The sequence below is a fragment of the Lynx rufus genome, unplaced genomic scaffold (assembly GCF_022079265.1).
Source record: "Lynx rufus isolate CCGP_SWC_20201006 ecotype Redwood Valley unplaced genomic scaffold, mLynRuf1.p SCAF_6, whole genome shotgun sequence".
Taxonomy (NCBI): Eukaryota; Metazoa; Chordata; class Mammalia; order Carnivora; family Felidae; genus Lynx; species Lynx rufus.
The window spans coordinates 40381517-40389294 of record NW_025814878.1 but is presented as its reverse complement, the minus strand read 5'-3'; the positions used below and the strand labels follow the sequence as shown (position 1 = coordinate 40389294).

General features: G+C 38.0%; 1 pseudogene; it reads right to left on the bottom strand.

The window, feature by feature from the left end:
* Positions 1–3573: 3573 nt before the first annotated feature.
* LOC124529557 (uncharacterized) lies at positions 3574–3684 on the bottom strand (annotated as a pseudogene).
* Positions 3685–7778: the final 4094 nt, after the last annotated feature.

Below are 7778 nucleotides of genomic sequence, written 5' to 3'. Positions count from 1 at the left end.
GAGCCCCACACTGACAGCGCAGAGCCTGCTTGGGATTCTCTCCCTCCCTCTCTCTCTCTTAGTCCCTCCTCTGTTCACACTCTCTTTCTCTCAAAATAAATAAACTTAAAAAAAGAAAGAGCTATTATAAACTACCGTATGGTAAATTAAAGGTATAAAGAATAAATGTGTGCATGTGTTTTCATAGTTTCTCAATTTATATTTCCTTTGGTGGCAAAAAAAGTTTAATTTACACAGAAGGTCAAAAGTACAAAGGATAAATCCTCAACATGTGCTTTCATATCTCAGTTTCTGTATCCTTTTATTTACAGCAGATGGTACACGAAGGCAAAAATTCACCCCAGAGTTTGTCCTCCATGGTATCTTAAAAACACAAAGGCGCTAATTTGTGTTTTGAAAGACAGGGTCTATTTCAACAATTTCCATTTTTCTAAGGACAGTCATTCAAAAAAATTCATATTGTATACAAGGAAGACTTTATGTAATATAATATTCTGCAGCAGGGTGTTCGGCTTGCTCTCATTCAATTCCCTTATTGGCAACTATTCGTAACACAAATGCTTTTTGTCCTTTCCTCCCTCTCCCTGCCACAATAGACCAAGTAATTAACCAAGTGAAGAGGCTGTCAATTAAACACTGATACTAATCTAGGCATAAAAGCTTCTTTAGGGAACATCGGTTTTGAACATATTTTCAGCATTATCAGCATTGATTTTATTCAATCCAATTCTCATACAATCGAGTGCTCCAAATGTTTACATGCCATCCAGGCAACGCTTGCAACATGGATGACCCACGCTGTAGAAACAGCGCTCACAAAGAATGTACGAAGAATAAGCTCTCTATTGTGCCTCCGAGGCCTATTTTTCCAGGAATAGATGTTCCATCATTAATTAATGTCGCACATCTTTAATGATAAGATTGTCAAAGACAATTAAGGAAATGATTACAAGTGTCCTTGGCAACTGGAATGCCTACTGATTTTAGCTTACTTTCCCTAAGTGTGGCTTAAAGGTCATTTCTTTGAAGTGTGAAGACTTAAGCATGCCTTGCATTGGTGTCATTATGTTCAAATGTTACACAAAAAGGAGACATCTTTTTAGCTTGATTTCTTCAACATGAATTACAAGATATTTGAAAATAATTACATTTTTGAGCCATTGCTTCAGCCATTAACTTCAGGAATTGCTAGAGTTGTTACCTGTCTTGTTAACCTGTTTGATTAACTCACATACTGTGCACTGCAATTAGTTTCCTTTAAATAAATTAACTTGGGGCCCTCGCTGGCTATCAACGATTTCCTCCTTTCTCTGACTTTCACTTCAGTATGCATCCATTCAGACAGACTTGCCCAAGCCTGTGAGCCCTTGGGGCTTCGTGAAAAGCCTCCTCTTTCAAATCATTGTGGAAAACTGTGGAGAGTCTGTAACTGTACCCTTTCTTCAAGCCAATGAGTTCATCTTCTAGCTTCACGGATGCACAGCAGGCAGCAGAAGCACCTTGGTTGCTACACTTCTCTTTATCCCAAATCCCATGCAAATGAGACAGGGATGCGGGTGGATGTGACACACAAAATGAATTTGAATGACAGCTAAAAGCCCCATGTGTAGAGAACCCTGATCTTTTATAATGGGCACCAAGCAAACCCATGTGATTTGTTCTAGAGGAAAAAACTGTCTTTAACATATTGGACAGGAAGTAAACCTGCCTTCTGCTCTAGAGGGAGACACTATCTCTCTATTTAAAGGCTTTCTCTTACACAAAAATCCGTGTAAAGATAAAGGTAATCAGCACCTCTAGTTGGAGGACTTGCAGAAACATGAGAAGCCGATGGAGAGTCTTTTCCTAACACCTATTTCTGCCAGACATTAATTATGACAGAATGTCTGGCAGAGAAATATTAACCATTATCACCTTTGAAGGAAGACTTCAAACCACACATGCTCCATTCCGGAAAAACATTCTAATGACCCTTTCCCCACCCACTCCTACTCCATTCCCCAAGCATGCCATTTTCCCTCCTGATATTAAGGCCTATGATATTTTCACTGGTTTTTCTTTGTGCTAGCCACACAAGAGTCATGTCTAATGCTCAGTCATATAAATCATGGCAATGCCGAACAATACCTTATTTGCTTCATCCTTCTTTCCCTAGCCCTATGCTTCCATTTGCTTTTAACATTTTCATTTACTTATAAAAGAACTTACTGCATATAGTCTGTATTGTAAACTGCCTTAAAATATCTTAGGAGAGAAGCTGTTACATATTTTAAAATAAATATCAAATAATGGAAAGATTGCACAGGCCAAAATAGTAGAACTATTTAAAAAAATTTCATAAACAGACCAATCACCAATGACCTCTCGAAAGATATTTCAAAGCACTTCTTCAAATTTATTCATCTCATAGCTATTCCCCAAAGTATTCTAAAATATCAGAAGAGGTGAGATAAGGGACATCAAAATAATGAATAAAACAGGCCTGCTAATTTTTAAATTCATATTTGTTACTGGTAATGATAGTAGCATACATTTATTGTATTAAAAATGTGTGAGATATAACAAAGAAAAATTAAATTGTCCACAGCATATCACTATCTAATATAAACAATGCTAACTTTTGTGTGTGTGTGCACTATGCATTAGAATCACCTGGGGATTTCTTTCTTTCTTTCTCTTTCTTTCTTTCTTTCTTTCTGTCTGTCTGTCTTTCTTTCTCTCTTAATATAATTTATTGTCAAATTGGCTTCCATACAACACCCAATGCTCATCCCAACAATTGCCCTCCTCAGTGCCCATCCCCCACCCCTCATCAACCCTCAGTTTGTTCTCTGTATTGAGAAGTCTATTACCGTTTGCCTCCCTCTCTCTCCGTTTGTAACTTTTTTCCCCTTCCCCTCCCCCATAGTCTTCTGTTAAGTTTCTCAAGATCCACATATGAGTGAAAACATATGGTACCTATCTTTCTCTGACTGATTTATTTCACTTAGCATAATACCCTCCAGTTCCATTCACATTGCTACAAATGGCCAGATTTCATTCTTTCTCATGGCCAGGTAGTGGTCCATTGTATATATAAACCACATCTTCTTTATCCCTTCATCAGTTGATGGACATTTAGGCTCTTTCCATAATTTGGCTATTGTTGAAAGTGCTGCTATAAACATTGGGGTACATGTGCCCTTATGCATCAGCACTCCTGTATTCCTTGGGTTAATTCCTAGCAGTGTTATTGCTGGGTCATAGGGTAGTTCTATTTTTAATTTTTTGAGGAACCTTTACACTGTTTTCCAGAGTGGCTGCACTAGTTTGCATTCCCACCAGCAGTGTAAGAGGGTTCCCGATTCTCCACATCCTCGCCAGCATCTATAGTCTCCTGATTTGTTCATTTTAGCCGCTCTGACCAGTGTGAGGTGGTATCTCAGTGCGGCTTTGATTTGTATTTCCCTGATGATGAGTGACATTGAACACTGTTTCATGTGTCTGTTGGCCATCTGGATGTCTTCTTTGGAAAAGTGTCTATTCATGTCTTCTGCCCATTTATTTACTGGATTATTTGTTTTTCGGGTGTGGAGTGTGGTGACTTCTTTATAGATTTTGGATACTACAATGCTAACTTTTAATTAGCAATAATCGCACCTCAGATAAACCTCATCGGCTATGATACTGCCACGGCGCAAAGCTACAATGCTAACTTTTATTTATTTTTTTTATTTTTAAAAATTTTTTTTTTCAACGTTTATTTATTTTGGGGACAGAGAGAGACAGAGCATGAACGGGGGAGGGGCAGAGAGAGAGGGAGACACAGAATCGGAAACAGGCTGCAGGCTCTGAGCCATCAGCCCAGAGCCCGACGCGGGGATCGAACTCACAGACTGCAAGATCGTGACCTGGCTGAAGTCGGACGCTTAACCGACTGCGCCACCCAGGCGCCCCATAATGCTAACTTTTAAATGTAGTTCCATGTCATTGCTGCAAATGGCAGGATTTCATTCTTTCTCATTGCCAAGTAGTATTCCATTGTATATATAAACCACATCTTCTTTATCCATTCATCAGTTGATGGACAGTTAGGCTCTTTCCATAATTTGGCTATTGTTGAAAGCGCTGCTATGGAACTGGAGGGTATTATGCTAAGTGAAATAAGTCAGTCAGAGAAAGACAGATACTATATGTTTTCACTCATGTGTGGATCTTGAGAAACTTAACAGTAGACCATAGGGGAAGGGAAGGGGGAAAAAAAGTTACAAACAGAGAGGGAGGGAGGCAAACCATAAGAGACTCTTAAATACAGAGAACAAACTAAGGCCTGATTGGGGGTGGGGAAGAGGGGAAAGTGGGTGATGGGCATTGAGGAGGGCAATTGTTGGGATGAGCACTGGGTGTTGTATGGAAGCCAATTTGACAATAAATTACATTAAAAAATAAATGTAGTTCTGTGTCTATCTATATTAATATAGATATCTATTAATCAAATTGTGTGTATAGATTATTTACTGATTATTTTTAAAATTAACAACTTATCTTGAGCATATTCAAACTATGCTATTGATGTTATTTAAAAATATAAGTTTTTAATGGCCTCATGTATTTTTTTATCACTTGACCAGACCATAATTTATTAAGCAATTACCTGCCCTATGATTTACTATTTGAATTGTTTATAATTTTCCCAATAGAAAGTCTGTAGCACATAACCTTGTCCATATTTGTGATTATGTCCTTGGAATGGATTCCTAGAAATAAAATAACTAAGTCAAATAATTAGGTGTAAGGCTCTTGACATGGGTATACTTCTTTCCAGAAAAACTGAACCAATTTATACATGCAGCAATTGCAAATAAGAATGCCTGTTTTGTAGTTTTTCTTATTCATTAAATATCATTACTAAGGACATTTTGCCTGTCTTATTTGCCATAAATACATTGTCTAAGTTTTCTGTTTTCTTTGAGGTTTGTTTTGGTGTTTAGAAATATGAAACATGTATACCATCAAATATATCTTATTATTTCTTGCATTGCTTTTATGATTTTAAATTCCTTGTCAATTCTGAAATTAGTTAAATATTTTCTGATATATTCTTCTAGTTTTGTGAGTGGTAGAAGTGTCATGTTTTGTGTTTAAATCTTTAATCCACTCTGGGGCTGGACTCTCAAATGATAAACCGGCAAGGAATTCCTTAACTGAACTCCAGGAACAGTAGAGTTGAATCCAGCACCAAGAGAAGAGCAGGAAGTGAAACCCGAATTTTAGTTTCTTTCTCTCCAGTAGGGACTTCTACAGATATAAGCTCCATTTCCCTGGTCAAGCCCTCACCCAGTTCTGACTTTTAGGCATGATGTGATCTAGAGTCCAAAAAGTGAATTTGGTGCAAAGGCAAAAACATGTGGATTGTGGATTGGCCAAACATTCTTCACCTCATTTATCTAAACACACTTTCTTTAATCACATTTTTAGATTCCTCACAAGTGCTCAGCTCATACAAAGCAAGAGGGAGTGTCTCCCTAGCCGCTTTCTCCCCCCACCCCCACATTTTAAGCAAGAAGGGTCAAAGATATCTTCTTCTTATCTCTGATTGGGTTCTATCATCGTGATGTCTTATGGGAGGGCAAAATTATCAAGTCTCTCAGTCTAAACTAATATCTAGAGTCGGAGAGTTGACATAACCCTGAAGTAACTTGGTAAAAGTATACAGCTATCCTTGCCATGTGAAAAAAGCCACTTCCAAGATTATTGAGGAGTACCACCTGCCAGAGTCTCCAATGCAACAGCAGCTAGAATTGAAGTCACACCAGATTAAACTTGTAATAATTATTCTTGTTCTCTAAGATTCATCATTCAAATATTTGGCAACGTACTGTCACCTGATTTCCTCAGGGATAAATATTGCTTTGGCTTACAATTTTGTTAATTAATGGGAACTCCAGGGACTTCCACATCATGCTTTCTATCAGTACTAATATGTTCCACCACACGTTAGAGAGACAAAGACAGGAATTGAGGATTCTGAAAGATGGTAAAAAAAAAAAAGTATATTCCAACTATACATTTAGGCATTGATGAAACAAAGACCAAATAGCTTCATGGACTCTCTTAGCTCACACTAAGATAAATTCTCCATTTTTCACCTGAATTCCATAAGCTTCTACTCTAAAGGATACAGCACAGCACAGGTAGAATTCTGTGTTCCCAGGAAATAACTCCCAACCAGTAGTTTGTAATTCTCCAAAATTCTGGGTATTTCCTCCTCTGATCCTAACCTAATCATCAGTATTTTATGATTCTGGAAGTGGCTTCAGATCCTTTTAGGGAAGACTAGAAGGAAGACTTGCTGAAGCCTCTGAATCTGTCATTTGACTCAGGTAATGACCCAATTCAGGCCTTGGTTCATTAGATCTAGAGTTCTGTTGGTTATTAAACACTGATTTAGATTTTGGAGGGCTATCCAGGCAATTCAGTCTTAGTGATCAATTAGCTGCTATAAAAAAAAATCCCAGGCTTGATGCCTATTATGATACTCATATCCATTTTGATCCTTGAGGTTAAGTGTTGATTCCCAGCTTCTGCTACCCCAGGATCCCATTATCTCCACTAAAATCTGGGGACATATTTCCAAGGCAGTATCGCCCCCCATTTTAGCCTCCAGTGCAGCACTTTTCTAGGGAATTGGCATTAGTTATCCAGTGTATTTTTCCACGTCTTGATGAAGGGTGTGTCTTCTCAGGGGACAGGGTTGGAAGGTAACTACTTACACATGATAAATCCACCTTATATCCATCTTTATATCACTAATCATCTTATTTCATCCTCTGCAATAAAGCACATTATGTCTGGTATCTCAAATTTATTCAGTCCAAACCACTATCGAGTCCAGTTTTGGCTTACCAACTAAGCAAACAAATAAGATCCTCAAGCTAGAACACTAAAACCAAAATCTGTTAAGTGCAGCTATATAAATAAACTCTAAAATTGTGTTTTATCCTATCTAGTCTAGAATTCTCAGCAGCCATTACTTCCATATTTCCATAATGGAAGCCATACTTCCCACATCCTACCCAAAATAAGTTAGAAAATGTTACAGTTCTCTTGGAATGTGGGTCTTTTCCTCCTGGGTTGGTTCATAATTGACCCTTAGGAATATGCTGCTATCTAGCTCTCACTATTGATCTAAAGGCACTGAAGTGTACTAAAGTTAGATCATGGGGAAAATTGGCATCCTCTTCCAAACTAGCTACCTTAGATAAAGTCATAATAGAGTCTCCAAGCAAGGCAAGATGAGCCTCTCAACAGAGACTACTTTTGCTGGTAGAGGAAACAGAGGGATTTGGGGTCGGAGGCACTCTAAATCCTGAGCTATCTAAATCCTCCAAATCTTAGCCATTTCAAATCTCAGTGTTTCATTCTTTCCAACCAAAGCCTTTATTTTTACATGAAATCTGACAAGGCTATAACATCAATCAACCATGTAATTATTAACTACGGGACCCAAATCTAATTCTCAGTGACATCAACTGGGTGACTAGAGAAAGGGAGAGTCTCTTTTAGGGCCAATGTAGAAACTTCCCAGTATTTTTTTCTTTTTTTTTGCCTTGTCTTTGGCTCGGAATTTAAAGTCCCCACGCAAACCTTTGTTCCTGAAGTACTCCAGTGAAATTTTAAGTATTTTAAGTGAATTTTAAACTTTCTGAAATTTTTTCTTTCAAAATTATGCTCCTCGACCAAGCCTTCACTGTGGTGGTTCTACTCCCTTGTTCCACAGAAATTGTTTTTTCTATTGG